Source organism: Triticum urartu, chromosome 5A (genome assembly GCF_056163025.1).
Source record: "Triticum urartu cultivar PI428250 chromosome 5A, HENAU_Tu73, whole genome shotgun sequence".
In the NCBI taxonomy this organism is placed as follows: Eukaryota; Viridiplantae; Streptophyta; class Magnoliopsida; order Poales; family Poaceae; genus Triticum; species Triticum urartu.
In genome coordinates this window covers 72,213,979-72,239,784 of record NC_141877.1, presented here as the reverse complement: position 1 = coordinate 72,239,784, position 25,806 = coordinate 72,213,979, and the positions used below count along the sequence as shown (strand labels likewise).

The 25,806-nt window shown below is 48.5% G+C and overlaps 53 non-coding genes across 53 annotated transcripts; all 53 read left to right on the top strand.

Annotated features, from left to right (window-relative positions):
• The first annotated feature begins 314 nt into the window (after window positions 1-314).
• On the top strand, window positions 315-433 carry LOC147969773 (5S ribosomal RNA). Its single transcript, XR_015605246.1, has one exon. It is a non-coding gene; the product is annotated as a 5S ribosomal RNA (ribosomal RNA).
• A 364-nt stretch (window positions 434-797) lies between these two features.
• On the top strand, window positions 798-916 carry LOC147969772 (5S ribosomal RNA). Its single transcript, XR_015605245.1, has one exon. It is a non-coding gene; the product is annotated as a 5S ribosomal RNA (ribosomal RNA).
• A 364-nt stretch (window positions 917-1,280) lies between these two features.
• Window positions 1,281-1,399, top strand: LOC147969771 (5S ribosomal RNA). The gene has a single exon (XR_015605244.1). It is a non-coding gene; the product is annotated as a 5S ribosomal RNA (ribosomal RNA).
• A 364-nt stretch (window positions 1,400-1,763) lies between these two features.
• On the top strand, window positions 1,764-1,882 carry LOC147969770 (5S ribosomal RNA). Its single transcript, XR_015605241.1, has one exon. It is a non-coding gene; the product is annotated as a 5S ribosomal RNA (ribosomal RNA).
• A 364-nt stretch (window positions 1,883-2,246) lies between these two features.
• Window positions 2,247-2,365, top strand: LOC147969769 (5S ribosomal RNA). Its single transcript, XR_015606396.1, has one exon. It is a non-coding gene; the product is annotated as a 5S ribosomal RNA (ribosomal RNA).
• Window positions 2,366-2,729: 364 nt separating this feature from the next.
• LOC147969768 (5S ribosomal RNA) lies at window positions 2,730-2,848 on the top strand. Its single transcript, XR_015606133.1, has one exon. It is a non-coding gene; the product is annotated as a 5S ribosomal RNA (ribosomal RNA).
• Window positions 2,849-3,212: 364 nt separating this feature from the next.
• On the top strand, window positions 3,213-3,331 carry LOC147969767 (5S ribosomal RNA). Its single transcript, XR_015605240.1, has one exon. It is a non-coding gene; the product is annotated as a 5S ribosomal RNA (ribosomal RNA).
• Window positions 3,332-3,695: 364 nt separating this feature from the next.
• On the top strand, window positions 3,696-3,814 carry LOC147969766 (5S ribosomal RNA). The gene has a single exon (XR_015605239.1). It is a non-coding gene; the product is annotated as a 5S ribosomal RNA (ribosomal RNA).
• Window positions 3,815-4,178: 364 nt separating this feature from the next.
• LOC147969765 (5S ribosomal RNA) lies at window positions 4,179-4,297 on the top strand. Its single transcript, XR_015606395.1, has one exon. It is a non-coding gene; the product is annotated as a 5S ribosomal RNA (ribosomal RNA).
• A 364-nt stretch (window positions 4,298-4,661) lies between these two features.
• On the top strand, window positions 4,662-4,780 carry LOC147969764 (5S ribosomal RNA). The gene has a single exon (XR_015606132.1). It is a non-coding gene; the product is annotated as a 5S ribosomal RNA (ribosomal RNA).
• A 364-nt stretch (window positions 4,781-5,144) lies between these two features.
• On the top strand, window positions 5,145-5,263 carry LOC147969763 (5S ribosomal RNA). The gene has a single exon (XR_015605238.1). It is a non-coding gene; the product is annotated as a 5S ribosomal RNA (ribosomal RNA).
• Window positions 5,264-5,627: 364 nt separating this feature from the next.
• LOC147969762 (5S ribosomal RNA) lies at window positions 5,628-5,746 on the top strand. The gene has a single exon (XR_015605237.1). It is a non-coding gene; the product is annotated as a 5S ribosomal RNA (ribosomal RNA).
• A 364-nt stretch (window positions 5,747-6,110) lies between these two features.
• On the top strand, window positions 6,111-6,229 carry LOC147969761 (5S ribosomal RNA). The gene has a single exon (XR_015605236.1). It is a non-coding gene; the product is annotated as a 5S ribosomal RNA (ribosomal RNA).
• Window positions 6,230-6,593: 364 nt separating this feature from the next.
• LOC147969760 (5S ribosomal RNA) lies at window positions 6,594-6,712 on the top strand. Its single transcript, XR_015605235.1, has one exon. It is a non-coding gene; the product is annotated as a 5S ribosomal RNA (ribosomal RNA).
• Window positions 6,713-7,076: 364 nt separating this feature from the next.
• LOC147969759 (5S ribosomal RNA) lies at window positions 7,077-7,195 on the top strand. The gene has a single exon (XR_015605234.1). It is a non-coding gene; the product is annotated as a 5S ribosomal RNA (ribosomal RNA).
• A 364-nt stretch (window positions 7,196-7,559) lies between these two features.
• LOC147969758 (5S ribosomal RNA) lies at window positions 7,560-7,678 on the top strand. The gene has a single exon (XR_015606130.1). It is a non-coding gene; the product is annotated as a 5S ribosomal RNA (ribosomal RNA).
• A 364-nt stretch (window positions 7,679-8,042) lies between these two features.
• On the top strand, window positions 8,043-8,161 carry LOC147969757 (5S ribosomal RNA). Its single transcript, XR_015605233.1, has one exon. It is a non-coding gene; the product is annotated as a 5S ribosomal RNA (ribosomal RNA).
• Window positions 8,162-8,525: 364 nt separating this feature from the next.
• Window positions 8,526-8,644, top strand: LOC147969756 (5S ribosomal RNA). The gene has a single exon (XR_015605232.1). It is a non-coding gene; the product is annotated as a 5S ribosomal RNA (ribosomal RNA).
• A 364-nt stretch (window positions 8,645-9,008) lies between these two features.
• Window positions 9,009-9,127, top strand: LOC147969755 (5S ribosomal RNA). Its single transcript, XR_015606129.1, has one exon. It is a non-coding gene; the product is annotated as a 5S ribosomal RNA (ribosomal RNA).
• A 364-nt stretch (window positions 9,128-9,491) lies between these two features.
• Window positions 9,492-9,610, top strand: LOC147969754 (5S ribosomal RNA). The gene has a single exon (XR_015605231.1). It is a non-coding gene; the product is annotated as a 5S ribosomal RNA (ribosomal RNA).
• A 364-nt stretch (window positions 9,611-9,974) lies between these two features.
• On the top strand, window positions 9,975-10,093 carry LOC147969753 (5S ribosomal RNA). The gene has a single exon (XR_015605230.1). It is a non-coding gene; the product is annotated as a 5S ribosomal RNA (ribosomal RNA).
• Window positions 10,094-10,457: 364 nt separating this feature from the next.
• On the top strand, window positions 10,458-10,576 carry LOC147969752 (5S ribosomal RNA). Its single transcript, XR_015605228.1, has one exon. It is a non-coding gene; the product is annotated as a 5S ribosomal RNA (ribosomal RNA).
• Window positions 10,577-10,940: 364 nt separating this feature from the next.
• On the top strand, window positions 10,941-11,059 carry LOC147969751 (5S ribosomal RNA). Its single transcript, XR_015605227.1, has one exon. It is a non-coding gene; the product is annotated as a 5S ribosomal RNA (ribosomal RNA).
• Window positions 11,060-11,423: 364 nt separating this feature from the next.
• On the top strand, window positions 11,424-11,542 carry LOC147969750 (5S ribosomal RNA). Its single transcript, XR_015605226.1, has one exon. It is a non-coding gene; the product is annotated as a 5S ribosomal RNA (ribosomal RNA).
• Window positions 11,543-11,906: 364 nt separating this feature from the next.
• LOC147969749 (5S ribosomal RNA) lies at window positions 11,907-12,025 on the top strand. The gene has a single exon (XR_015605225.1). It is a non-coding gene; the product is annotated as a 5S ribosomal RNA (ribosomal RNA).
• Window positions 12,026-12,389: 364 nt separating this feature from the next.
• LOC147969748 (5S ribosomal RNA) lies at window positions 12,390-12,508 on the top strand. Its single transcript, XR_015605224.1, has one exon. It is a non-coding gene; the product is annotated as a 5S ribosomal RNA (ribosomal RNA).
• A 364-nt stretch (window positions 12,509-12,872) lies between these two features.
• On the top strand, window positions 12,873-12,991 carry LOC147969747 (5S ribosomal RNA). The gene has a single exon (XR_015605223.1). It is a non-coding gene; the product is annotated as a 5S ribosomal RNA (ribosomal RNA).
• Window positions 12,992-13,355: 364 nt separating this feature from the next.
• LOC147969746 (5S ribosomal RNA) lies at window positions 13,356-13,474 on the top strand. Its single transcript, XR_015605222.1, has one exon. It is a non-coding gene; the product is annotated as a 5S ribosomal RNA (ribosomal RNA).
• A 364-nt stretch (window positions 13,475-13,838) lies between these two features.
• LOC147969745 (5S ribosomal RNA) lies at window positions 13,839-13,957 on the top strand. Its single transcript, XR_015605221.1, has one exon. It is a non-coding gene; the product is annotated as a 5S ribosomal RNA (ribosomal RNA).
• A 364-nt stretch (window positions 13,958-14,321) lies between these two features.
• On the top strand, window positions 14,322-14,440 carry LOC147969744 (5S ribosomal RNA). The gene has a single exon (XR_015605220.1). It is a non-coding gene; the product is annotated as a 5S ribosomal RNA (ribosomal RNA).
• Window positions 14,441-14,804: 364 nt separating this feature from the next.
• Window positions 14,805-14,923, top strand: LOC147969743 (5S ribosomal RNA). Its single transcript, XR_015605219.1, has one exon. It is a non-coding gene; the product is annotated as a 5S ribosomal RNA (ribosomal RNA).
• A 364-nt stretch (window positions 14,924-15,287) lies between these two features.
• On the top strand, window positions 15,288-15,406 carry LOC147969742 (5S ribosomal RNA). The gene has a single exon (XR_015605218.1). It is a non-coding gene; the product is annotated as a 5S ribosomal RNA (ribosomal RNA).
• Window positions 15,407-15,770: 364 nt separating this feature from the next.
• On the top strand, window positions 15,771-15,889 carry LOC147969741 (5S ribosomal RNA). Its single transcript, XR_015605217.1, has one exon. It is a non-coding gene; the product is annotated as a 5S ribosomal RNA (ribosomal RNA).
• Window positions 15,890-16,253: 364 nt separating this feature from the next.
• Window positions 16,254-16,372, top strand: LOC147969740 (5S ribosomal RNA). The gene has a single exon (XR_015605216.1). It is a non-coding gene; the product is annotated as a 5S ribosomal RNA (ribosomal RNA).
• A 364-nt stretch (window positions 16,373-16,736) lies between these two features.
• LOC147969739 (5S ribosomal RNA) lies at window positions 16,737-16,855 on the top strand. Its single transcript, XR_015605215.1, has one exon. It is a non-coding gene; the product is annotated as a 5S ribosomal RNA (ribosomal RNA).
• A 364-nt stretch (window positions 16,856-17,219) lies between these two features.
• On the top strand, window positions 17,220-17,338 carry LOC147969738 (5S ribosomal RNA). Its single transcript, XR_015605214.1, has one exon. It is a non-coding gene; the product is annotated as a 5S ribosomal RNA (ribosomal RNA).
• A 364-nt stretch (window positions 17,339-17,702) lies between these two features.
• LOC147969737 (5S ribosomal RNA) lies at window positions 17,703-17,821 on the top strand. Its single transcript, XR_015605213.1, has one exon. It is a non-coding gene; the product is annotated as a 5S ribosomal RNA (ribosomal RNA).
• Window positions 17,822-18,185: 364 nt separating this feature from the next.
• On the top strand, window positions 18,186-18,304 carry LOC147969736 (5S ribosomal RNA). Its single transcript, XR_015605212.1, has one exon. It is a non-coding gene; the product is annotated as a 5S ribosomal RNA (ribosomal RNA).
• Window positions 18,305-18,668: 364 nt separating this feature from the next.
• Window positions 18,669-18,787, top strand: LOC147969735 (5S ribosomal RNA). The gene has a single exon (XR_015605211.1). It is a non-coding gene; the product is annotated as a 5S ribosomal RNA (ribosomal RNA).
• A 364-nt stretch (window positions 18,788-19,151) lies between these two features.
• LOC147969734 (5S ribosomal RNA) lies at window positions 19,152-19,270 on the top strand. The gene has a single exon (XR_015605210.1). It is a non-coding gene; the product is annotated as a 5S ribosomal RNA (ribosomal RNA).
• Window positions 19,271-19,634: 364 nt separating this feature from the next.
• LOC147969733 (5S ribosomal RNA) lies at window positions 19,635-19,753 on the top strand. Its single transcript, XR_015605209.1, has one exon. It is a non-coding gene; the product is annotated as a 5S ribosomal RNA (ribosomal RNA).
• A 364-nt stretch (window positions 19,754-20,117) lies between these two features.
• LOC147969732 (5S ribosomal RNA) lies at window positions 20,118-20,236 on the top strand. The gene has a single exon (XR_015605208.1). It is a non-coding gene; the product is annotated as a 5S ribosomal RNA (ribosomal RNA).
• A 364-nt stretch (window positions 20,237-20,600) lies between these two features.
• Window positions 20,601-20,719, top strand: LOC147969731 (5S ribosomal RNA). The gene has a single exon (XR_015605207.1). It is a non-coding gene; the product is annotated as a 5S ribosomal RNA (ribosomal RNA).
• A 364-nt stretch (window positions 20,720-21,083) lies between these two features.
• On the top strand, window positions 21,084-21,202 carry LOC147969730 (5S ribosomal RNA). Its single transcript, XR_015605206.1, has one exon. It is a non-coding gene; the product is annotated as a 5S ribosomal RNA (ribosomal RNA).
• A 364-nt stretch (window positions 21,203-21,566) lies between these two features.
• On the top strand, window positions 21,567-21,685 carry LOC147969729 (5S ribosomal RNA). Its single transcript, XR_015606013.1, has one exon. It is a non-coding gene; the product is annotated as a 5S ribosomal RNA (ribosomal RNA).
• Window positions 21,686-22,049: 364 nt separating this feature from the next.
• On the top strand, window positions 22,050-22,168 carry LOC147969728 (5S ribosomal RNA). Its single transcript, XR_015605205.1, has one exon. It is a non-coding gene; the product is annotated as a 5S ribosomal RNA (ribosomal RNA).
• Window positions 22,169-22,532: 364 nt separating this feature from the next.
• LOC147969727 (5S ribosomal RNA) lies at window positions 22,533-22,651 on the top strand. The gene has a single exon (XR_015605204.1). It is a non-coding gene; the product is annotated as a 5S ribosomal RNA (ribosomal RNA).
• A 364-nt stretch (window positions 22,652-23,015) lies between these two features.
• On the top strand, window positions 23,016-23,134 carry LOC147969726 (5S ribosomal RNA). Its single transcript, XR_015605203.1, has one exon. It is a non-coding gene; the product is annotated as a 5S ribosomal RNA (ribosomal RNA).
• A 364-nt stretch (window positions 23,135-23,498) lies between these two features.
• LOC147969725 (5S ribosomal RNA) lies at window positions 23,499-23,617 on the top strand. The gene has a single exon (XR_015605202.1). It is a non-coding gene; the product is annotated as a 5S ribosomal RNA (ribosomal RNA).
• A 364-nt stretch (window positions 23,618-23,981) lies between these two features.
• Window positions 23,982-24,100, top strand: LOC147969724 (5S ribosomal RNA). The gene has a single exon (XR_015605201.1). It is a non-coding gene; the product is annotated as a 5S ribosomal RNA (ribosomal RNA).
• Window positions 24,101-24,464: 364 nt separating this feature from the next.
• Window positions 24,465-24,583, top strand: LOC147969723 (5S ribosomal RNA). The gene has a single exon (XR_015605200.1). It is a non-coding gene; the product is annotated as a 5S ribosomal RNA (ribosomal RNA).
• A 364-nt stretch (window positions 24,584-24,947) lies between these two features.
• LOC147969722 (5S ribosomal RNA) lies at window positions 24,948-25,066 on the top strand. Its single transcript, XR_015605199.1, has one exon. It is a non-coding gene; the product is annotated as a 5S ribosomal RNA (ribosomal RNA).
• A 364-nt stretch (window positions 25,067-25,430) lies between these two features.
• Window positions 25,431-25,549, top strand: LOC147969721 (5S ribosomal RNA). Its single transcript, XR_015605198.1, has one exon. It is a non-coding gene; the product is annotated as a 5S ribosomal RNA (ribosomal RNA).
• The last annotated feature ends 257 nt before the right edge of the window (window positions 25,550-25,806 follow it).

Genomic DNA, 25,806 nt, shown 5'->3' with positions numbered 1-25,806 from the left:
TATATATTAAGCCTGTCATCATATTTTTGACATTTGCGATATGTTTTAGCTCGGAGCTCGTTAGTCACGCGGCTAGGGAGAGTTGGGGCGCGAAAAGCGCGTTGTGAAAGGGGTGTAAAATACGTGTTGCTGCGGTATAGAGGGAGGGGTGGAAATAGTGGTAAACTCGTCTTCGTAGTTGAGCGAGAGAGTAAGTAGTATAGGGCATTATCCATTAGTAGGCGACGGTTGTAATGGTAGTAAGAATGTATAGCCGTCTTTGCAGCGGACGTGGGAGTGGGAAGCATAAGGGATGAAGCCGGGGGTGACATGTCGGATGCGATCATACCAGCACTAAAGCACCGGATCCCATCAGAACTCCGAAGTTAAGCGTGCTTGGGCGAGAGTAGTACTAGGATGGGTGACCTCCTGGGAAGTCCTCGTGTTGCATTCCCTTTTTAATTATTTTTGTACGTACGTGAGGAACAGAACGCACGTGCGTGATATATATTAAGCCTGTCATCATATTTTTGACATTTGCGATATGTTTTAGCTCGGAGCTCGTTAGTCACGCGGCTAGGGAGAGTTGGGGCGCGAAAAGCGCGTTGTGAAAGGGGTGTAAAATACGTGTTGCTGCGGTATAGAGGGAGGGGTGGAAATAGTGGTAAATTCGTCTTCGTAGTTGAGCGAGAGAGTAAGTAGTATAGGGCATTATCCATTAGTAGGCGACGGTTGTAATGGTAGTAAGAATGTATAGCCGTCTTTGCAGCGGACGTGGGAGTGGGAAGCATAAGGGATGAAGCCGGGGGTGACATGTCGGATGCGATCATACCAGCACTAAAGCACCGGATCCCATCAGAACTCCGAAGTTAAGCGTGCTTGGGCGAGAGTAGTACTAGGATGGGTGACCTCCTGGGAAGTCCTCGTGTTGCATTCCCTTTTTAATTATTTTTGTACGTACGTGAGGAACAGAACGCACGTGCGTGATGTATATTAAGCCTGTCATCATATTTTTGACATTTGCGATATGTTTTAGCTCGGAGCTCGTTAGTCACGCGGCTAGGGAGAGTTGGGGCGCGAAAAGCGCGTTGTGAAAGGGGTGTAAAATACGTGTTGCTGCGGTATAGAGGGAGGGGTGGAAATAGTGGTAAACTCGTCTTCGTAGTTGAGCGAGAGAGTAAGTAGTATAGGGCATTATCCATTAGTAGGCGACGGTTGTAATGGTAGTAAGAATGTATAGCCGTCTTTGCAGCGGACGTGGGAGTGGGAAGCATAAGGGATGAAGCCGGGGGTGACATGTCGGATGCGATCATACCAGCACTAAAGCACCGGATCCCATCAGAACTCCGAAGTTAAGCGTGCTTGGGCGAGAGTAGTACTAGGATGGGTGACCTCCTGGGAAGTCCTCGTGTTGCATTCCCTTTTTAATTATTTTTGTACGTACGTGAGGAACAGAACGCACGTGCGTGATGTATATTAAGCCTGTCATCATATTTTTGACATTTGCGATATGTTTTAGCTCGGAGCTCGTTAGTCACGCGGCTAGGGAGAGTTGGGGCGCGAAAAGCGCGTTGTGAAAGGGGTGTAAAATACGTGTTGCTGCGGTATAGAGGGAGGGGTGGAAATAGTGGTAAACTCGTCTTCGTAGTTGAGCGAGAGAGTAAGTAGTATAGGGCATTATCCATTAGTAGGCGACGGTTGTAATGGTAGTAAGAATGCATAGCCGTCTTTGCAGCGGACGTGGGAGTGGGAAGCATAAGGGATGAAGCCGGGGGTGACATGTCGGATGCGATCATACCAGCACTAAAGCACCGGATCCCATCAGAACTCCGAAGTTAAGCGTGCTTGGGCGAGAGTAGTACTAGGATGGGTGACCTCCTGGGAAGTCCTCGTGTTGCATTCCCTTTTTAATTATTTTTGTACGTACGTGAGGAACAGAACGCACGTGCGTGATGTATATTAAGCCTGTCATCATATTTTTGACATTTGCGATATGTTTTAGCTCGGAGCTCGTTAGTCACGCGGCTAGGGAGAGTTGGGGCGCGAAAAGCGCGTTGTGAAAGGGGTGTAAAATACGTGTTGCTGCGGTATAGAGGGAGGGGTGGAAATAGTGGTAAACTCGTCTTCGTAGTTGAGCGAGAGAGTAAGTAGTATAGGGCATTATCCATTAGTAGGCGACGGTTGTAATGGTAGTAAGAATGTATAGCCGTCTTTGCAGCGGACGTGGGAGTGGGAAGCATAAGGGATGAAGCCGGGGGTGACATGTCGGATGCGATCATACCAGCACTAAAGCACCGGATCCCATCAGAACTCCGAAGTTAAGCGTGCTTGGGCGAGAGTAGTACTAGGATGGGTGACCTCCTGGGAAGTCCTCTTGTTGCATTCCCTTTTTAATTATTTTTGTACGTACGTGAGGAACAGAACGCACGTGCGTGATATATATTAAGCCTGTCATCATATTTTTGACATTTGCGATATGTTTTAGCTCGGAGCTCGTTAGTCACGCGGCTAGGGAGAGTTGGGGCGCGAAAAGCGCGTTGTGAAAGGGGTGTAAAATACGTGTTGCTGCGGTATAGAGGGAGGGGTGGAAATAGTGGTAAACTCGTCTTCGTAGTTGAGCGAGAGAGTAAGTAGTATAGGGCATTATCCATTAGTAGGCGACGGTTGTAATGGTAGTAAGAATGTATAGCCGTCTTTGCAGCGGACGTGGGAGTGGGAAGCATAAGGGATGAAGCCGGGGGTGACATGTCGGATGCGATCATACCAGCACTAAAGCATCGGATCCCATCAGAACTCCGAAGTTAAGCGTGCTTGGGCGAGAGTAGTACTAGGATGGGTGACCTCCTGGGAAGTCCTCGTGTTGCATTCCCTTTTTAATTATTTTTGTACGTACGTGAGGAACAGAACGCACGTGCGTGATGTATATTAAGCCTGTCATCATATTTTTGACATTTGCGATATGTTTTAGCTCGGAGCTCGTTAGTCACGCGGCTAGGGAGAGTTGGGGCGCGAAAAGCGCGTTGTGAAAGGGGTGTAAAATACGTGTTGCTGCGGTATAGAGGGAGGGGTGGAAATAGTGGTAAACTCGTCTTCGTAGTTGAGCGAGAGAGTAAGTAGTATAGGGCATTATCCATTAGTAGGCGACGGTTGTAATGGTAGTAAGAATGTATAGCCGTCTTTGCAGCGGACGTGGGAGTGGGAAGCATAAGGGATGAAGCCGGGGGTGACATGTCGGATGCGATCATACCAGCACTAAAGCACCGGATCCCATCAGAACTCCGAAGTTAAGCGTGCTTGGGCGAGAGTAGTACTAGGATGGGTGACCTCCTGGGAAGTCCTCGTGTTGCATTCCCTTTTTAATTATTTTTGTACGTACGTGAGGAACAGAACGCACGTGCGTGATGTATATTAAGCCTGTCATCATATTTTTGACATTTGCGATATGTTTTAGCTCGGAGCTCGTTAGTCACGCGGCTAGGGAGAGTTGGGGCGCGAAAAGCGCGTTGTGAAAGGGGTGTAAAATACGTGTTGCTGCGGTATAGAGGGAGGGGTGGAAATAGTGGTAAACTCGTCTTCGTAGTTGAGCGAGAGAGTAAGTAGTATAGGGCATTATCCATTAGTAGGCGACGGTTGTAATGGTAGTAAGAATGCATAGCCGTCTTTGCAGCGGACGTGGGAGTGGGAAGCATAAGGGATGAAGCCGGGGGTGACATGTCGGATGCGATCATACCAGCACTAAAGCACCGGATCCCATCAGAACTCCGAAGTTAAGCGTGCTTGGGCGAGAGTAGTACTAGGATGGGTGACCTCCTGGGAAGTCCTCGTGTTGCATTCCCTTTTTAATTATTTTTGTACGTACGTGAGGAACAGAACGCACGTGCGTGATGTATATTAAGCCTGTCATCATATTTTTGACATTTGCGATATGTTTTAGCTCGGAGCTCGTTAGTCACGCGGCTAGGGAGAGTTGGGGCGCGAAAAGCGCGTTGTGAAAGGGGTGTAAAATACGTGTTGCTGCGGTATAGAGGGAGGGGTGGAAATAGTGGTAAACTCGTCTTCGTAGTTGAGCGAGAGAGTAAGTAGTATAGGGCATTATCCATTAGTAGGCGACGGTTGTAATGGTAGTAAGAATGTATAGCCGTCTTTGCAGCGGACGTGGGAGTGGGAAGCATAAGGGATGAAGCCGGGGGTGACATGTCGGATGCGATCATACCAGCACTAAAGCACCGGATCCCATCAGAACTCCGAAGTTAAGCGTGCTTGGGCGAGAGTAGTACTAGGATGGGTGACCTCCTGGGAAGTCCTCTTGTTGCATTCCCTTTTTAATTATTTTTGTACGTACGTGAGGAACAGAACGCACGTGCGTGATATATATTAAGCCTGTCATCATATTTTTGACATTTGCGATATGTTTTAGCTCGGAGCTCGTTAGTCACGCGGCTAGGGAGAGTTGGGGCGCGAAAAGCGCGTTGTGAAAGGGGTGTAAAATACGTGTTGCTGCGGTATAGAGGGAGGGGTGGAAATAGTGGTAAACTCGTCTTCGTAGTTGAGCGAGAGAGTAAGTAGTATAGGGCATTATCCATTAGTAGGCGACGGTTGTAATGGTAGTAAGAATGTATAGCCGTCTTTGCAGCGGACGTGGGAGTGGGAAGCATAAGGGATGAAGCCGGGGGTGACATGTCGGATGCGATCATACCAGCACTAAAGCATCGGATCCCATCAGAACTCCGAAGTTAAGCGTGCTTGGGCGAGAGTAGTACTAGGATGGGTGACCTCCTGGGAAGTCCTCGTGTTGCATTCCCTTTTTAATTATTTTTGTACGTACGTGAGGAACAGAACGCACGTGCGTGATGTATATTAAGCCTGTCATCATATTTTTGACATTTGCGATATGTTTTAGCTCGGAGCTCGTTAGTCACGCGGCTAGGGAGAGTTGGGGCGCGAAAAGCGCGTTGTGAAAGGGGTGTAAAATACGTGTTGCTGCGGTATAGAGGGAGGGGTGGAAATAGTGGTAAACTCGTCTTCGTAGTTGAGCGAGAGAGTAAGTAGTATAGGGCATTATCCATTAGTAGGCGACGGTTGTAATGGTAGTAAGAATGTATAGCCGTCTTTGCAGCGGACGTGGGAGTGGGAAGCATAAGGGATGAAGCCGGGGGTGACATGTCGGATGCGATCATACCAGCACTAAAGCACCGGATCCCATCAGAACTCCGAAGTTAAGCGTGCTTGGGCGAGAGTAGTACTAGGATGGGTGACCTCCTGGGAAGTCCTCGTGTTGCATTCCCTTTTTAATTATTTTTGTACGTACGTGAGGAACAGAACGCACGTGCGTGATGTATATTAAGCCTGTCATCATATTTTTGACATTTGCGATATGTTTTAGCTCGGAGCTCGTTAGTCACGCGGCTAGGGAGAGTTGGGGCGCGAAAAGCGCGTTGTGAAAGGGGTGTAAAATACGTGTTGCTGCGGTATAGAGGGAGGGGTGGAAATAGTGGTAAACTCGTCTTCGTAGTTGAGCGAGAGAGTAAGTAGTATAGGGCATTATCCATTAGTAGGCGACGGTTGTAATGGTAGTAAGAATGCATAGCCGTCTTTGCAGCGGACGTGGGAGTGGGAAGCATAAGGGATGAAGCCGGGGGTGACATGTCGGATGCGATCATACCAGCACTAAAGCACCGGATCCCATCAGAACTCCGAAGTTAAGCGTGCTTGGGCGAGAGTAGTACTAGGATGGGTGACCTCCTGGGAAGTCCTCGTGTTGCATTCCCTTTTTAATTATTTTTGTACGTACGTGAGGAACAGAACGCACGTGCGTGATGTATATTAAGCCTGTCATCATATTTTTGACATTTGCGATATGTTTTAGCTCGGAGCTCGTTAGTCACGCGGCTAGGGAGAGTTGGGGCGCGAAAAGCGCGTTGTGAAAGGGGTGTAAAATACGTGTTGCTGCGGTATAGAGGGAGGGGTGGAAATAGTGGTAAACTCGTCTTCGTAGTTGAGCGAGAGAGTAAGTAGTATAGGGCATTATCCATTAGTAGGCGACGGTTGTAATGGTAGTAAGAATGTATAGCCGTCTTTGCAGCGGACGTGGGAGTGGGAAGCATAAGGGATGAAGCCGGGGGTGACATGTCGGATGCGATCATACCAGCACTAAAGCACCGGATCCCATCAGAACTCCGAAGTTAAGCGTGCTTGGGCGAGAGTAGTACTAGGATGGGTGACCTCCTGGGAAGTCCTCGTGTTGCATTCCCTTTTTAATTATTTTTGTACGTACGTGAGGAACAGAACGCACGTGCGTGATGTATATTAAGCCTGTCATCATATTTTTGACATTTGCGATATGTTTTAGCTCGGAGCTCGTTAGTCACGCGGCTAGGGAGAGTTGGGGCGCGAAAAGCGCGTTGTGAAAGGGGTGTAAAATACGTGTTGCTGCGGTATAGAGGGAGGGGTGGAAATAGTGGTAAACTCGTCTTCGTAGTTGAGCGAGAGAGTAAGTAGTATAGGGCATTATCCATTAGTAGGCGACGGTTGTAATGGTAGTAAGAATGTATAGCCGTCTTTGCAGCGGACGTGGGAGTGGGAAGCATAAGGGATGAAGCCGGGGGTGACATGTCGGATGCGATCATACCAGCACTAAAGCACCGGATCCCATCAGAACTCCGAAGTTAAGCGTGCTTGGGCGAGAGTAGTACTAGGATGGGTGACCTCCTGGGAAGTCCTCGTGTTGCATTCCCTTTTTAATTATTTTTGTACGTACGTGAGGAACAGAACGCACGTGCGTGATGTATATTAAGCCTGTCATCATATTTTTGACATTTGCGATATGTTTTAGCTCAGAGCTCGTTAGTCACGCGGCTAGGGAGAGTTGGGGCGCGAAAAGCGCGTTGTGAAAGGGGTGTAAAATACGTGTTGCTGCGGTATAGAGGGAGGGGTGGAAATAGTGGTAAACTCGTCTTCGTAGTTGAGCGAGAGAGTAAGTAGTATAGGGCATTATCCATTAGTAGGCGACGGTTGTAATGGTAGTAAGAATGCATAGCCGTCTTTGCAGCGGACGTGGGAGTGGGAAGCATAAGGGATGAAGCCGGGGGTGACATGTCGGATGCGATCATACCAGCACTAAAGCACCGGATCCCATCAGAACTCCGAAGTTAAGCGTGCTTGGGCGAGAGTAGTACTAGGATGGGTGACCTCCTGGGAAGTCCTCGTGTTGCATTCCCTTTTTAATTATTTTTGTACGTACGTGAGGAACAGAACGCACGTGCGTGATGTATATTAAGCCTGTCATCATATTTTTGACATTTGCGATATGTTTTAGCTCGGAGCTCGTTAGTCACGCGGCTAGGGAGAGTTGGGGCGCGAAAAGCGCGTTGTGAAAGGGGTGTAAAATACGTGTTGCTGCGGTATAGAGGGAGGGGTGGAAATAGTGGTAAACTCGTCTTCGTAGTTGAGCGAGAGAGTAAGTAGTATAGGGCATTATCCATTAGTAGGCGACGGTTGTAATGGTAGTAAGAATGTATAGCCGTCTTTGCAGCGGACGTGGGAGTGGGAAGCATAAGGGATGAAGCCGGGGGTGACATGTCGGATGCGATCATACCAGCACTAAAGCATCGGATCCCATCAGAACTCCGAAGTTAAGCGTGCTTGGGCGAGAGTAGTACTAGGATGGGTGACCTCCTGGGAAGTCCTCGTGTTGCATTCCCTTTTTAATTATTTTTGTACGTACGTGAGGAACAGAACGCACGTGCGTGATGTATATTAAGCCTGTCATCATATTTTTGACATTTGCGATATGTTTTAGCTCGGAGCTCGTTAGTCACGCGGCTAGGGAGAGTTGGGGCGCGAAAAGCGCGTTGTGAAAGGGGTGTAAAATACGTGTTGCTGCGGTATAGAGGGAGGGGTGGAAATAGTGGTAAACTCGTCTTCGTAGTTGAGCGAGAGAGTAAGTAGTATAGGGCATTATCCATTAGTAGGCGACGGTTGTAATGGTAGTAAGAATGTATAGCCGTCTTTGCAGCGGACGTGGGAGTGGGAAGCATAAGGGATGAAGCCGGGGGTGACATGTCGGATGCGATCATACCAGCACTAAAGCACCGGATCCCATCAGAACTCCGAAGTTAAGCGTGCTTGGGCGAGAGTAGTACTAGGATGGGTGACCTCCTGGGAAGTCCTCGTGTTGCATTCCCTTTTTAATTATTTTTGTACGTACGTGAGGAACAGAACGCACGTGCGTGATGTATATTAAGCCTGTCATCATATTTTTGACATTTGCGATATGTTTTAGCTCGGAGCTCGTTAGTCACGCGGCTAGGGAGAGTTGGGGCGCGAAAAGCGCGTTGTGAAAGGGGTGTAAAATACGTGTTGCTGCGGTATAGAGGGAGGGGTGGAAATAGTGGTAAACTCGTCTTCGTAGTTGAGCGAGAGAGTAAGTAGTATAGGGCATTATCCATTAGTAGGCGACGGTTGTAATGGTAGTAAGAATGTATAGCCGTCTTTGCAGCGGACGTGGGAGTGGGAAGCATAAGGGATGAAGCCGGGGGTGACATGTCGGATGCGATCATACCAGCACTAAAGCACCGGATCCCATCAGAACTCCGAAGTTAAGCGTGCTTGGGCGAGAGTAGTACTAGGATGGGTGACCTCCTGGGAAGTCCTCGTGTTGCATTCCCTTTTTAATTATTTTTGTACGTACGTGAGGAACAGAACGCACGTGCGTGATGTATATTAAGCCTGTCATCATATTTTTGACATTTGCGATATGTTTTAGCTCGGAGCTCGTTAGTCACGCGGCTAGGGAGAGTTGGGGCGCGAAAAGCGCGTTGTGAAAGGGGTGTAAAATACGTGTTGCTGCGGTATAGAGGGAGGGGTGGAAATAGTGGTAAACTCGTCTTCGTAGTTGAGCGAGAGAGTAAGTAGTATAGGGCATTATCCATTAGTAGGCGACGGTTGTAATGGTAGTAAGAATGTATAGCCGTCTTTGCAGCGGACGTGGGAGTGGGAAGCATAAGGGATGAAGCCGGGGGTGACATGTCGGATGCGATCATACCAGCACTAAAGCATCGGATCCCATCAGAACTCCGAAGTTAAGCGTGCTTGGGCGAGAGTAGTACTAGGATGGGTGACCTCCTGGGAAGTCCTCGTGTTGCATTCCCTTTTTAATTATTTTTGTACGTACGTGAGGAACAGAACGCACGTGCGTGATGTATATTAAGCCTGTCATCATATTTTTGACATTTGCGATATGTTTTAGCTCGGAGCTCGTTAGTCACGCGGCTAGGGAGAGTTGGGGCGCGAAAAGCGCGTTGTGAAAGGGGTGTAAAATACGTGTTGCTGCGGTATAGAGGGAGGGGTGGAAATAGTGGTAAACTCGTCTTCGTAGTTGAGCGAGAGAGTAAGTAGTATAGGGCATTATCCATTAGTAGGCGACGGTTGTAATGGTAGTAAGAATGTATAGCCGTCTTTGCAGCGGACGTGGGAGTGGGAAGCATAAGGGATGAAGCCGGGGGTGACATGTCGGATGCGATCATACCAGCACTAAAGCACCGGATCCCATCAGAACTCCGAAGTTAAGCGTGCTTGGGCGAGAGTAGTACTAGGATGGGTGACCTCCTGGGAAGTCCTCGTGTTGCATTCCCTTTTTAATTATTTTTGTACGTACGTGAGGAACAGAACGCACGTGCGTGATGTATATTAAGCCTGTCATCATATTTTTGACATTTGCGATATGTTTTAGCTCGGAGCTCGTTAGTCACGCGGCTAGGGAGAGTTGGGGCGCGAAAAGCGCGTTGTGAAAGGGGTGTAAAATACGTGTTGCTGCGGTATAGAGGGAGGGGTGGAAATAGTGGTAAACTCGTCTTCGTAGTTGAGCGAGAGAGTAAGTAGTATAGGGCATTATCCATTAGTAGGCGACGGTTGTAATGGTAGTAAGAATGTATAGCCGTCTTTGCAGCGGACGTGGGAGTGGGAAGCATAAGGGATGAAGCCGGGGGTGACATGTCGGATGCGATCATACCAGCACTAAAGCACCGGATCCCATCAGAACTCCGAAGTTAAGCGTGCTTGGGCGAGAGTAGTACTAGGATGGGTGACCTCCTGGGAAGTCCTCGTGTTGCATTCCCTTTTTAATTATTTTTGTACGTACGTGAGGAACAGAACGCACGTGCGTGATGTATATTAAGCCTGTCATCATATTTTTGACATTTGCGATATGTTTTAGCTCGGAGCTCGTTAGTCACGCGGCTAGGGAGAGTTGGGGCGCGAAAAGCGCGTTGTGAAAGGGGTGTAAAATACGTGTTGCTGCGGTATAGAGGGAGGGGTGGAAATAGTGGTAAACTCGTCTTCGTAGTTGAGCGAGAGAGTAAGTAGTATAGGGCATTATCCATTAGTAGGCGACGGTTGTAATGGTAGTAAGAATGTATAGCCGTCTTTGCAGCGGACGTGGGAGTGGGAAGCATAAGGGATGAAGCCGGGGGTGACATGTCGGATGCGATCATACCAGCACTAAAGCACCGGATCCCATCAGAACTCCGAAGTTAAGCGTGCTTGGGCGAGAGTAGTACTAGGATGGGTGACCTCCTGGGAAGTCCTCGTGTTGCATTCCCTTTTTAATTATTTTTGTACGTACGTGAGGAACAGAACGCACGTGCGTGATGTATATTAAGCCTGTCATCATATTTTTGACATTTGCGATATGTTTTAGCTCGGAGCTCGTTAGTCACGCGGCTAGGGAGAGTTGGGGCGCGAAAAGCGCGTTGTGAAAGGGGTGTAAAATACGTGTTGCTGCGGTATAGAGGGAGGGGTGGAAATAGTGGTAAACTCGTCTTCGTAGTTGAGCGAGAGAGTAAGTAGTATAGGGCATTATCCATTAGTAGGCGACGGTTGTAATGGTAGTAAGAATGCATAGCCGTCTTTGCAGCGGACGTGGGAGTGGGAAGCATAAGGGATGAAGCCGGGGGTGACATGTCGGATGCGATCATACCAGCACTAAAGCACCGGATCCCATCAGAACTCCGAAGTTAAGCGTGCTTGGGCGAGAGTAGTACTAGGATGGGTGACCTCCTGGGAAGTCCTCGTGTTGCATTCCCTTTTTAATTATTTTTGTACGTACGTGAGGAACAGAACGCACGTGCGTGATATATATTAAGCCTGTCATCATATTTTTGACATTTGCGATATGTTTTAGCTCGGAGCTCGTTAGTCACGCGGCTAGGGAGAGTTGGGGCGCGAAAAGCGCGTTGTGAAAGGGGTGTAAAATACGTGTTGCTGCGGTATAGAGGGAGGGGTGGAAATAGTGGTAAACTCGTCTTCGTAGTTGAGCGAGAGAGTAAGTAGTATAGGGCATTATCCATTAGTAGGCGACGGTTGTAATGGTAGTAAGAATGTATAGCCGTCTTTGCAGCGGACGTGGGAGTGGGAAGCATAAGGGATGAAGCCGGGGGTGACATGTCGGATGCGATCATACCAGCACTAAAGCACCGGATCCCATCAGAACTCCGAAGTTAAGCGTGCTTGGGCGAGAGTAGTACTAGGATGGGTGACCTCCTGGGAAGTCCTCGTGTTGCATTCCCTTTTTAATTATTTTTGTACGTACGTGAGGAACAGAACGCACGTGCGTGATGTATATTAAGCCTGTCATCATATTTTTGACATTTGCGATATGTTTTAGCTCGGAGCTCGTTAGTCACGCGGCTAGGGAGAGTTGGGGCGCGAAAAGCGCGTTGTGAAAGGGGTGTAAAATACGTGTTGCTGCGGTATAGAGGGAGGGGTGGAAATAGTGGTAAACTCGTCTTCGTAGTTGAGCGAGAGAGTAAGTAGTATAGGGCATTATCCATTAGTAGGCGACGGTTGTAATGGTAGTAAGAATGTATAGCCGTCTTTGCAGCGGACGTGGGAGTGGGAAGCATAAGGGATGAAGCCGGGGGTGACATGTCGGATGCGATCATACCAGCACTAAAGCACCGGATCCCATCAGAACTCCGAAGTTAAGCGTGCTTGGGCGAGAGTAGTACTAGGATGGGTGACCTCCTGGGAAGTCCTCGTGTTGCATTCCCTTTTTAATTATTTTTGTACGTACGTGAGGAACAGAACGCACGTGCGTGATGTATATTAAGCCTGTCATCATATTTTTGACATTTGCGATATGTTTTAGCTCGGAGCTCGTTAGTCACGCGGCTAGGGAGAGTTGGGGCGCGAAAAGCGCGTTGTGAAAGGGGTGTAAAATACGTGTTGCTGCGGTATAGAGGGAGGGGTGGAAATAGTGGTAAACTCGTCTTCGTAGTTGAGCGAGAGAGTAAGTAGTATAGGGCATTATCCATTAGTAGGCGACGGTTGTAATGGTAGTAAGAATGTATAGCCGTCTTTGCAGCGGACGTGGGAGTGGGAAGCATAAGGGATGAAGCCGGGGGTGACATGTCGGATGCGATCATACCAGCACTAAAGCACCGGATCCCATCAGAACTCCGAAGTTAAGCGTGCTTGGGCGAGAGTAGTACTAGGATGGGTGACCTCCTGGGAAGTCCTCGTGTTGCATTCCCTTTTTAATTATTTTTGTACGTACGTGAGGAACAGAACGCACGTGCGTGATATATATTAAGCCTGTCATCATATTTTTGACATTTGCGATATGTTTTAGCTCGGAGCTCGTTAGTCACGCGGCTAGGGAGAGTTGGGGCGCGAAAAGCGCGTTGTGAAAGGGGTGTAAAATACGTGTTGCTGCGGTATAGAGGGAGGGGTGGAAATAGTGGTAAACTCGTCTTCGTAGTTGAGCGAGAGAGTAAGTAGTATAGGGCATTATCCATTAGTAGGCGACGGTTGTAATGGTAGTAAGAATGTATAGCCGTCTTTGCAGCGGACGTGGGAGTGGGAAGCATAAGGGATGAAGCCGGGGGTGACATGTCGGATGCGATCATACCAGCACTAAAGCACCGGATCCCATCAGAACTCCGAAGTTAAGCGTGCTTGGGCGAGAGTAGTACTAGGATGGGTGACCTCCTGGGAAGTCCTCGTGTTGCATTCCCTTTTTAATTATTTTTGTACGTACGTGAGGAACAGAACGCACGTGCGTGATATATATTAAGCCTGTCATCATATTTTTGACATTTGCGATATGTTTTAGCTCGGAGCTCGTTAGTCACGCGGCTAGGGAGAGTTGGGGCGCGAAAAGCGCGTTGTGAAAGGGGTGTAAAATACGTGTTGCTGCGGTATAGAGGGAGGGGTGGAAATAGTGGTAAACTCGTCTTCGTAGTTGAGCGAGAGAGTAAGTAGTATAGGGCATTATCCATTAGTAGGCGACGGTTGTAATGGTAGTAAGAATGTATAGCCGTCTTTGCAGCGGACGTGGGAGTGGGAAGCATAAGGGATGAAGCCGGGGGTGACATGTCGGATGCGATCATACCAGCACTAAAGCACCGGATCCCATCAGAACTCCGAAGTTAAGCGTGCTTGGGCGAGAGTAGTACTAGGATGGGTGACCTCCTGGGAAGTCCTCGTGTTGCATTCCCTTTTTAATTATTTTTGTACGTACGTGAGGAACAGAACGCACGTGCGTGATGTATATTAAGCCTGTCATCATATTTTTGACATTTGCGATATGTTTTAGCTCGGAGCTCGTTAGTCACGCGGCTAGGGAGAGTTGGGGCGCGAAAAGCGCGTTGTGAAAGGGGTGTAAAATACGTGTTGCTGCGGTATAGAGGGAGGGGTGGAAATAGTGGTAAACTCGTCTTCGTAGTTGAGCGAGAGAGTAAGTAGTATAGGGCATTATCCATTAGTAGGCGACGGTTGTAATGGTAGTAAGAATGTATAGCCGTCTTTGCAGCGGACGTGGGAGTGGGAAGCATAAGGGATGAAGCCGGGGGTGACATGTCGGATGCGATCATACCAGCACTAAAGCACCGGATCCCATCAGAACTCCGAAGTTAAGCGTGCTTGGGCGAGAGTAGTACTAGGATGGGTGACCTCCTGGGAAGTCCTCGTGTTGCATTCCCTTTTTAATTATTTTTGTACGTACGTGAGGAACAGAACGCACGTGCGTGATATATATTAAGCCTGTCATCATATTTTTGACATTTGCGATATGTTTTAGCTCGGAGCTCGTTAGTCACGCGGCTAGGGAGAGTTGGGGCGCGAAAAGCGCGTTGTGAAAGGGGTGTAAAATACGTGTTGCTGCGGTATAGAGGGAGGGGTGGAAATAGTGGTAAACTCGTCTTCGTAGTTGAGCGAGAGAGTAAGTAGTATAGGGCATTATCCATTAGTAGGCGACGGTTGTAATGGTAGTAAGAATGTATAGCCGTCTTTGGAGCGGACGTGGGAGTGGGAAGCATAAGGGATGAAGCCGGGGGTGACATGTCGGATGCGATCATACCAGCACTAAAGCACCGGATCCCATCAGAACTCCGAAGTTAAGCGTGCTTGGGCGAGAGTAGTACTAGGATGGGTGACCTCCTGGGAAGTCCTCGTGTTGCATTCCCTTTTTAATTATTTTTGTACGTACGTGAGGAACAGAACGCACGTGCGTGATATATATTAAGCCTGTCATCATATTTTTGACATTTGCGATATGTTTTAGCTCGGAGCTCGTTAGTCACGCGGCTAGGGAGAGTTGGGGCGCGAAAAGCGCGTTGTGAAAGGGGTGTAAAATACGTGTTGCTGCGGTATAGAGGGAGGGGTGGAAATAGTGGTAAACTCGTCTTCGTAGTTGAGCGAGAGAGTAAGTAGTATAGGGCATTATCCATTAGTAGGCGACGGTTGTAATGGTAGTAAGAATGTATAGCCGTCTTTGCAGCGGACGTGGGAGTGGGAAGCATAAGGGATGAAGCCGGGGGTGACATGTCGGATGCGATCATACCAGCACTAAAGCACCGGATCCCATCAGAACTCCGAAGTTAAGCGTGCTTGGGCGAGAGTAGTACTAGGATGGGTGACCTCCTGGGAAGTCCTCGTGTTGCATTCCCTTTTTAATTATTTTTGTACGTACGTGAGGAACAGAACGCACGTGCGTGATATATATTAAGCCTGTCATCATATTTTTGACATTTGCGATATGTTTTAGCTCGGAGCTCGTTAGTCACGCGGCTAGGGAGAGTTGGGGCGCGAAAAGCGCGTTGTGAAAGGGGTGTAAAATACGTGTTGCTGCGGTATAGAGGGAGGGGTGGAAATAGTGGTAAACTCGTCTTCGTAGTTGAGCGAGAGAGTAAGTAGTATAGGGCATTATCCATTAGTAGGCGACGGTTGTAATGGTAGTAAGAATGTATAGCCGTCTTTGGAGCGGACGTGGGAGTGGGAAGCATAAGGGATGAAGCCGGGGGTGACATGTCGGATGCGATCATACCAGCACTAAAGCACCGGATCCCATCAGAACTCCGAAGTTAAGCGTGCTTGGGCGAGAGTAGTACTAGGATGGGTGACCTCCTGGGAAGTCCTCGTGTTGCATTCCCTTTTTAATTATTTTTGTACGTACGTGAGGAACAGAACGCACGTGCGTGATATATATTAAGCCTGTCATCATATTTTTGACATTTGCGATATGTTTTAGCTCGGAGCTCGTTAGTCACGCGGCTAGGGAGAGTTGGGGCGCGAAAAGCGCGTTGTGAAAGGGGTGTAAAATACGTGTTGCTGCGGTATAGAGGGAGGGGTGGAAATAGTGGTAAACTCGTCTTCGTAGTTGAGCGAGAGAGTAAGTAGTATAGGGCATTATCCATTAGTAGGCGACGGTTGTAATGGTAGTAAGAATGTATAGCCGTCTTTGCAGCGGACGTGGGAGTGGGAAGCATAAGGGATGAAGCCGGGGGTGACATGTCGGATGCGATCATACCAGCACTAAAGCACCGGATCCCATCAGAACTCCGAAGTTAAGCGTGCTTGGGCGAGAGTAGTACTAGGATGGGTGACCTCCTGGGAAGTCCTCGTGTTGCATTCCCTTTTTAATTATTTTTGTACGTACGTGAGGAACAGAACGCACGTGCGTGATATATATTAAGCCTGTCATCATATTTTTGACATTTGCGATATGTTTTAGCTCGGAGCTCGTTAGTCACGCGGCTAGGGAGAGTTGGGGCGCGAAAAGCGCGTTGTGAAAGGGGTGTAAAATACGTGTTGCTGCGGTATAGAGGGAGGGGTGGAAATAGTGGTAAACTCGTCTTCGTAGTTGAGCGAGAGAGTAAGTAGTATAGGGCATTATCCATTAGTAGGCGACGGTTGTAATGGTAGTAAGAATGTATAGCCGTCTTTGCAGCGGACGTGGGAGTGGGAAGCATAAGGGATGAAGCCGGGGGTGACATGTCGGATGCGATCATACCAGCACTAAAGCACCGGATCCCATCAGAACTCCGAAGTTAAGCGTGCTTGGGCGAGAGTAGTACTAGGATGGGTGACCTCCTGGGAAGTCCTCGTGTTGCATTCCCTTTTTAATTATTTTTGTACGTACGTGAGGAACAGAACGCACGTGCGTGATCTATATTAAGCCTGTCATCATATTTTTGACATTTGCGATATGTTTTAGCTCGGAGCTCGTTAGTCACGCGGCTAGGGAGAGTTGGGGCGCGAAAAGCGCGTTGTGAAAGGGGTGTAAAATACGTGTTGCTGCGGTATAGAGGGAGGGGTGGAAATAGTGGTAAACTCGTCTTCGTAGTTGAGCGAGAGAGTAAGTAGTATAGGGCATTATCCATTAGTAGGCGACGGTTGTAATGGTAGTAAGAATGTATAGCCGTCTTTGGAGCGGACGTGGGAGTGGGAAGCATAAGGGATGAAGCCGGGGGTGACATGTCGGATGCGATCATACCAGCACTAAAGCACCGGATCCCATCAGAACTCCGAAGTTAAGCGTGCTTGGGCGAGAGTAGTACTAGGATGGGTGACCTCCTGGGAAGTCCTCGTGTTGCATTCCCTTTTTAATTATTTTTGTACGTACGTGAGGAACAGAACGCACGTGCGTGATATATATTAAGCCTGTCATCATATTTTTGACATTTGCGATATGTTTTAGCTCGGAGCTCGTTAGTCACGCGGCTAGGGAGAGTTGGGGCGCGAAAAGCGCGTTGTGAAAGGGGTGTAAAATACGTGTTGCTGCGGTATAGAGGGAGGGGTGGAAATAGTGGTAAACTCGTCTTCGTAGTTGAGCGAGAGAGTAAGTAGTATAGGGCATTATCCATTAGTAGGCGACGGTTGTAATGGTAGTAAGAATGTATAGCCGTCTTTGCAGCGGACGTGGGAGTGGGAAGCATAAGGGATGAAGCCGGGGGTGACATGTCGGATGCGATCATACCAGCACTAAAGCACCGGATCCCATCAGAACTCCGAAGTTAAGCGTGCTTGGGCGAGAGTAGTACTAGGATGGGTGACCTCCTGGGAAGTCCTCGTGTTGCATTCCCTTTTTAATTATTTTTGTACGTACGTGAGGAACAGAACGCACGTGCGTGATATATATTAAGCCTGTCATCATATTTTTGACATTTGCGATATGTTTTAGCTCGGAGCTCGTTAGTCACGCGGCTAGGGAGAGTTGGGGCGCGAAAAGCGCGTTGTGAAAGGGGTGTAAAATACGTGTTGCTGCGGTATAGAGGGAGGGGTGGAAATAGTGGTAAACTCGTCTTCGTAGTTGAGCGAGAGAGTAAGTAGTATAGGGCATTATCCATTAGTAGGCGACGGTTGTAATGGTAGTAAGAATGTATAGCCGTCTTTGGAGCGGACGTGGGAGTGGGAAGCATAAGGGATGAAGCCGGGGGTGACATGTCGGATGCGATCATACCAGCACTAAAGCACCGGATCCCATCAGAACTCCGAAGTTAAGCGTGCTTGGGCGAGAGTAGTACTAGGATGGGTGACCTCCTGGGAAGTCCTCGTGTTGCATTCCCTTTTTAATTATTTTTGTACGTACGTGAGGAACAGAACGCACGTGCGTGATATATATTAAGCCTGTCATCATATTTTTGACATTTGCGATATGTTTTAGCTCGGAGCTCGTTAGTCACGCGGCTAGGGAGAGTTGGGGCGCGAAAAGCGCGTTGTGAAAGGGGTGTAAAATACGTGTTGCTGCGGTATAGAGGGAGGGGTGGAAATAGTGGTAAACTCGTCTTCGTAGTTGAGCGAGAGAGTAAGTAGTATAGGGCATTATCCATTAGTAGGCGACGGTTGTAATGGTAGTAAGAATGTATAGCCGTCTTTGCAGCGGACGTGGGAGTGGGAAGCATAAGGGATGAAGCCGGGGGTGACATGTCGGATGCGATCATACCAGCACTAAAGCACCGGATCCCATCAGAACTCCGAAGTTAAGCGTGCTTGGGCGAGAGTAGTACTAGGATGGGTGACCTCCTGGGAAGTCCTCGTGTTGCATTCCCTTTTTAATTATTTTTGTACGTACGTGAGGAACAGAACGCACGTGCGTGATATATATTAAGCCTGTCATCATATTTTTGACATTTGCGATATGTTTTAGCTCGGAGCTCGTTAGTCACGCGGCTAGGGAGAGTTGGGGCGCGAAAAGCGCGTTGTGAAAGGGGTGTAAAATACGTGTTGCTGCGGTATAGAGGGAGGGGTGGAAATAGTGGTAAACTCGTCTTCGTAGTTGAGCGAGAGAGTAAGTAGTATAGGGCATTATCCATTAGTAGGCGACGGTTGTAATGGTAGTAAGAATGTATAGCCGTCTTTGCAGCGGACGTGGGAGTGGGAAGCATAAGGGATGAAGCCGGGGGTGACATGTCGGATGCGATCATACCAGCACTAAAGCACCGGATCCCATCAGAACTCCGAAGTTAAGCGTGCTTGGGCGAGAGTAGTACTAGGATGGGTGACCTCCTGGGAAGTCCTCGTGTTGCATTCCCTTTTTAATTATTTTTGTACGTACGTGAGGAACAGAACGCACGTGCGTGATATATATTAAGCCTGTCATCATATTTTTGACATTTGCGATATGTTTTAGCTCGGAGCTCGTTAGTCACGCGGCTAGGGAGAGTTGGGGCGCGAAAAGCGCGTTGTGAAAGGGGTGTAAAATACGTGTTGCTGCGGTATAGAGGGAGGGGTGGAAATAGTGGTAAACTCGTCTTCGTAGTTGAGCGAGAGAGTAAGTAGTATAGGGCATTATCCATTAGTAGGCGACGGTTGTAATGGTAGTAAGAATGTATAGCCGTCTTTGCAGCGGACGTGGGAGTGGGAAGCATAAGGGATGAAGCCGGGGGTGACATGTCGGATGCGATCATACCAGCACTAAAGCACCGGATCCCATCAGAACTCCGAAGTTAAGCGTGCTTGGGCGAGAGTAGTACTAGGATGGGTGACCTCCTGGGAAGTCCTCGTGTTGCATTCCCTTTTTAATTATTTTTGTACGTACGTGAGGAACAGAACGCACGTGCGTGATATATATTAAGCCTGTCATCATATTTTTGACATTTGCGATATGTTTTAGCTCGGAGCTCGTTAGTCACGCGGCTAGGGAGAGTTGGGGCGCGAAAAGCGCGTTGTGAAAGGGGTGTAAAATACGTGTTGCTGCGGTATAGAGGGAGGGGTGGAAATAGTGGTAAACTCGTCTTCGTAGTTGAGCGAGAGAGTAAGTAGTATAGGGCATTATCCATTAGTAGGCGACGGTTGTAATGGTAGTAAGAATGTATAGCCGTCTTTGCAGCGGACGTGGGAGTGGGAAGCATAAGGGATGAAGCCGGGGGTGACATGTCGGATGCGATCATACCAGCACTAAAGCACCGGATCCCATCAGAACTCCGAAGTTAAGCGTGCTTGGGCGAGAGTAGTACTAGGATGGGTGACCTCCTGGGAAGTCCTCGTGTTGCATTCCCTTTTTAATTATTTTTGTACGTACGTGAGGAACAGAACGCACGTGCGTGATATATATTAAGCCTGTCATCATATTTTTGACATTTGCGATATGTTTTAGCTCGGAGCTCGTTAGTCACGCGGCTAGGGAGAGTTGGGGCGCGAAAAGCGCGTTGTGAAAGGGGTGTAAAATACGTGTTGCTGCGGTATAGAGGGAGGGGTGGAAATAGTGGTAAACTCGTCTTCGTAGTTGAGCGAGAGAGTAAGTAGTATAGGGCATTATCCATTAGTAGGCGACGGTTGTAATGGTAGTAAGAATGTATAGCCGTCTTTGCAGCGGACGTGGGAGTGGGAAGCATAAGGGATGAAGCCGGGGGTGACATGTCGGATGCGATCATACCAGCACTAAAGCACCGGATCCCATCAGAACTCCGAAGTTAAGCGTGCTTGGGCGAGAGTAGTACTAGGATGGGTGACCTCCTGGGAAGTCCTCGTGTTGCATTCCCTTTTTAATTATTTTTGTACGTACGTGAGGAACAGAACGCACGTGCGTGATATATATTAAGCCTGTCATCATATTTTTGACATTTGCGATATGTTTTAGCTCGGAGCTCGTTAGTCACGCGGCTAGGGAGAGTTGGGGCGCGAAAAGCGCGTTGTGAAAGGGGTGTAAAATACGTGTTGCTGCGGTATAGAGGGAGGGGTGGAAATAGTGGTAAACTCGTCTTCGTAGTTGAGCGAGAGAGTAAGTAGTATAGGGCATTATCCATTAGTAGGCGACGGTTGTAATGGTAGTAAGAATGTATAGCCGTCTTTGCAGCGGACGTGGGAGTGGGAAGCATAAGGGATGAAGCCGGGGGTGACATGTCGGATGCGATCATACCAGCACTAAAGCACCGGATCCCATCAGAACTCCGAAGTTAAGCGTGCTTGGGCGAGAGTAGTACTAGGATGGGTGACCTCCTGGGAAGTCCTCGTGTTGCATTCCCTTTTTAATTATTTTTGTACGTACGTGAGGAACAGAACGCACGTGCGTGATATATATTAAGCCTGTCATCATATTTTTGACATTTGCGATATGTTTTAGCTCGGAGCTCGTTAGTCACGCGGCTAGGGAGAGTTGGGGCGCGAAAAGCGCGTTGTGAAAGGGGTGTAAAATACGTGTTGCTGCGGTATAGAGGGAGGGGTGGAAATAGTGGTAAACTCGTCTTCGTAGTTGAGCGAGAGAGTAAGTAGTATAGGGCATTATCCATTAGTAGGCGACGGTTGTAATGGTAGTAAGAATGTATAGCCGTCTTTGCAGCGGACGTGGGAGTGGGAAGCATAAGGGATGAAGCCGGGGGTGACATGTCGGATGCGATCATACCAGCACTAAAGCACCGGATCCCATCAGAACTCCGAAGTTAAGCGTGCTTGGGCGAGAGTAGTACTAGGATGGGTGACCTCCTGGGAAGTCCTCGTGTTGCATTCCCTTTTTAATTATTTTTGTACGTACGTGAGGAACAGAACGCACGTGCGTGATATATATTAAGCCTGTCATCATATTTTTGACATTTGCGATATGTTTTAGCTCGGAGCTCGTTAGTCACGCGGCTAGGGAGAGTTGGGGCGCGAAAAGCGCGTTGTGAAAGGGGTGTAAAATACGTGTTGCTGCGGTATAGAGGGAGGGGTGGAAATAGTGGTAAACTCGTCTTCGTAGTTGAGCGAGAGAGTAAGTAGTATAGGGCATTATCCATTAGTAGGCGACGGTTGTAATGGTAGTAAGAATGTATAGCCGTCTTTGCAGCGGACGTGGGAGTGGGAAGCATAAGGGATGAAGCCGGGGGTGACATGTCGGATGCGATCATACCAGCACTAAAGCACCGGATTCCATCAGAACTCCGAAGTTAAGCGTGCTTGGGCGAGAGTAGTACTAGGATGGGTGACCTCCTGGGAAGTCCTCGTGTTGCATTCCCTTTTTAATTATTTTTGTACGTACGTGAGGAACAGAACGCACGTGCGTGATATATATTAAGCCTGTCATCATATTTTTGACATTTGCGATATGTTTTAGCTCGGAGCTCGTTAGTCACGCGGCTAGGGAGAGTTGGGGCGCGAAAAGCGCGTTGTGAAAGGGGTGTAAAATACGTGTTGCTGCGGTATAGAGGGAGGGGTGGAAATAGTGGTAAACTCGTCTTCGTAGTTGAGCGAGAGAGTAAGTAGTATAGGGCATTATCCATTAGTAGGCGACGGTTGTAATGGTAGTAAGAATGTATAGCCGTCTTTGCAGCGGACGTGGGAGTGGGAAGCATAAGGGATGAAGCCGGGGGTGACATGTCGGATGCGATCATACCAGCACTAAAGCACCGGATCCCATCAGAACTCCGAAGTTAAGCGTGCTTGGGCGAGAGTAGTACTAGGATGGGTGACCTCCTGGGAAGTCCTCGTGTTGCATTCCCTTTTTAATTATTTTTGTACGTACGTGAGGAACAGAACGCACGTGCGTGATATATATTAAGCCTGTCATCATATTTTTGACATTTGCGATATGTTTTAGCTCGGAGCTCGTTAGTCACGCGGCTAGGGAGAGTTGGGGCGCGAAAAGCGCGTTGTGAAAGGGGTGTAAAATACGTGTTGCTGCGGTATAGAGGGAGGGGTGGAAATAGTGGTAAACTCGTCTTCGTAGTTGAGCGAGAGAGTAAGTAGTATAGGGCATTATCCATTAGTAGGCGACGGTTGTAATGGTAGTAAGAATGTATAGCCGTCTTTGCAGCGGACGTGGGAGTGGGAAGCATAAGGGATGAAGCCGGGGGTGACATGTCGGATGCGATCATACCAGCACTAAAGCACCGGATCCCATCAGAACTCCGAAGTTAAGCGTGCTTGGGCGAGAGTAGTACTAGGATGGGTGACCTCCTGGGAAGTCCTCGTGTTGCATTCCCTTTTTAATTATTTTTGTACGTACGTGAGGAACAGAACGCACGTGCGTGATATATATTAAGCCTGTCATCATATTTTTGACATTTGCGATATGTTTTAGCTCGGAGCTCGTTAGTCACGCGGCTAGGGAGAGTTGGGGCGCGAAAAGCGCGTTGTGAAAGGGGTGTAAAATACGTGTTGCTGCGGTATAGAGGGAGGGGTGGAAATAGTGGTAAACTCGTCTTCGTAGTTGAGCGAGAGAGTAAGTAGTATAGGGCATTATCCATTAGTAGGCGACGGTTGTAATGGTAGTAAGAATGTATAGCCGTCTTTGCAGCGGACGTGGGAGTGGGAAGCATAAGGGATGAAGCCGGGGGTGACATGTCGGATGCGATCATACCAGCACTAAAGCACCGGATCCCATCAGAACTCCGAAGTTAAGCGTGCTTGGGCGAGAGTAGTACTAGGATGGGTGACCTCCTGGGAAGTCCTCGTGTTGCATTCCCTTTTTAATTATTTTTGTACGTACGTGAGGAACAGAACGCACGTGCGTGATATATATTAAGCCTGTCATCATATTTTTGACATTTGCGATATGTTTTAGCTCGGAGCTCGTTAGTCACGCGGCTAGGGAGAGTTGGGGCGCGAAAAGCGCGTTGTGAAAGGGGTGTAAAATACGTGTTGCTGCGGTATAGAGGGAGGGGTGGAAATAGTGGTAAACTCGTCTTCGTAGTTGAGCGAGAGAGTAAGTAGTATAGGGCATTATCCATTAGTAGGCGACGGTTGTAATGGTAGTAAGAATGTATAGCCGTCTTTGCAGCGGACGTGGGAGTGGGAAGCATAAGGGATGAAGCCGGGGGTGACATGTCGGATGCGATCATACCAGCACTAAAGCACCGGATCCCATCAGAACTCCGAAGTTAAGCGTGCTTGGGCGAGAGTAGTACTAGGATGGGTGACCTCCTGGGAAGTCCTCGTGTTGCATTCCCTTTTTAATTATTTTTGTACGTACGTGAGGAACAGAACGCACGTGCGTGATATATATTAAGCCTGTCATCATATTTTTGACATTTGCGATATGTTTTAGCTCGGAGCTCGTTAGTCACGCGGCTAGGGAGAGTTGGGGCGCGAAAAGCGCGTTGTGAAAGGGGTGTAAAATACGTGTTGCTGCGGTATAGAGGGAGGGGTGGAAATAGTGGTAAACTCGTCTTCGTAGTTGAGCGAGAGAGTAAGTAGTATAGGGCATTATCCATTAGTAGGCGACGGTTGTAATGGTAGTAAGAATGTATAGCCGTCTTTGCAGCGGACGTGGGAGTGGGAAGCATAAGGGATGAAGCCGGGGGTGACATGTCGGATGCGATCATACCAGCACTAAAGCACCGGATCCCATCAGAACTCCGAAGTTAAGCGTGCTTGGGCGAGAGTAGTACTAGGATGGGTGACCTCCTGGGAAGTCCTCGTGTTGCATTCCCTTTTTAATTATTTTTGTACGTACGTGAGGAACAGAACGCACGTGCGTGATATATATTAAGCCTGTCATCATATTTTTGACATTTGCGATATGTTTTAGCTCGGAGCTCGTTAGTCACGCGGCTAGGGAGAGTTGGGGCGCGAAAAGCGCGTTGTGAAAGGGGTGTAAAATACGTGTTGCTGCGGTATAGAGGGAGGGGTGGAAATAGTGGTAAACTCGTCTTCGTAGTTGAGCGAGAGAGTAAGTAGTATAGGGCATTATCCATTAGTAGGCGACGGTTGTAATGGTAGTAAGAATGTATAGCCGTCTTTGCAGCGGACGTGGGAGTGGGAAGCATAAGGGATGAAGCCGGGGGTGACATGTCGGATGCGATCATACCAGCACTAAAGCACCGGATCCCATCAGAACTCCGAAGTTAAGCGTGCTTGGGCGAGAGTAGTACTAGGATGGGTGACCTCCTGGGAAGTCCTCGTGTTGCATTCCCTTTTTAATTATTTTTGTACGTACGTGAGGAACAGAACGCACGTGCGTGATATATATTAAGCCTGTCATCATATTTTTGACATTTGCGATATGTTTTAGCTCGGAGCTCGTTAGTCACGCGGCTAGGGAGAGTTGGGGCGCGAAAAGCGCGTTGTGAAAGGGGTGTAAAATACGTGTTGCTGCGGTATAGAGGGAGGGGTGGAAATAGTGGTAAACTCGTCTTCGTAGTTGAGCGAGAGAGTAAGTAGTATAGGGCATTATCCATTAGTAGGCGACGGTTGTAATGGTAGTAAGAATGTATAGCCGTCTTTGCAGCGGACGTGGGAGTGGGAAGCATAAGGGATGAAGCCGGGGGTGACATGTCGGATGCGATCATACCAGCACTAAAGCACCGGATCCCATCAGAACTCCGAAGTTAAGCGTGCTTGGGCGAGAGTAGTACTAGGATGGGTGACCTCCTGGGAAGTCCTCGTGTTGCATTCCCTTTTTAATTATTTTTGTACGTACGTGAGGAACAGAACGCACGTGCGTGATATATATTAAGCCTGTCATCATATTTTTGACATTTGCGATATGTTTTAGCTCGGAGCTCGTTAGTCACGCGGCTAGGGAGAGTTGGGGCGCGAAAAGCGCGTTGTGAAAGGGGTGTAAAGTACGTGTTGCTGCGGTATAGAGGGAGGGGTGGAAATAGTGGTAAACTCGTCTTCGTAGTTGAGCGAGAGAGTAAGTAGTATAGGGCATTATCCATTAGTAGGCGACGGTTGTAATGGTAGTAAGAATGTATAGCCGTCTTTGCAGCGGACGTGGGAGTGGGAAGCATAAGGGATGAAGCCGGGGGTGACATGTCGGATGCGATCATACCAGCACTAAAGCACCGGATCCCATCAGAACTCCGAAGTTAAGCGTGCTTGGGCGAGAGTAGTACTAGGATGGGTGACCTCCTGGGAAGTCCTCGTGTTGCATTCCCTTTTTAATTATTTTTGTACGTACGTGAGGAACAGAACGCACGTGCGTGATATATATTAAGCCTGTCATCATATTTTTGACATTTGCGATATGTTTTAGCTCGGAGCTCGTTAGTCACGCGGCTAGGGAGAGTTGGGGCGCGAAAAGCGCGTTGTGAAAGGGGTGTAAAATACGTGTTGCTGCGGTATAGAGGGAGGGGTGGAAATAGTGGTAAACTCGTCTTCGTAGTTGAGCGAGAGAGTAAGTAGTATAGGGCA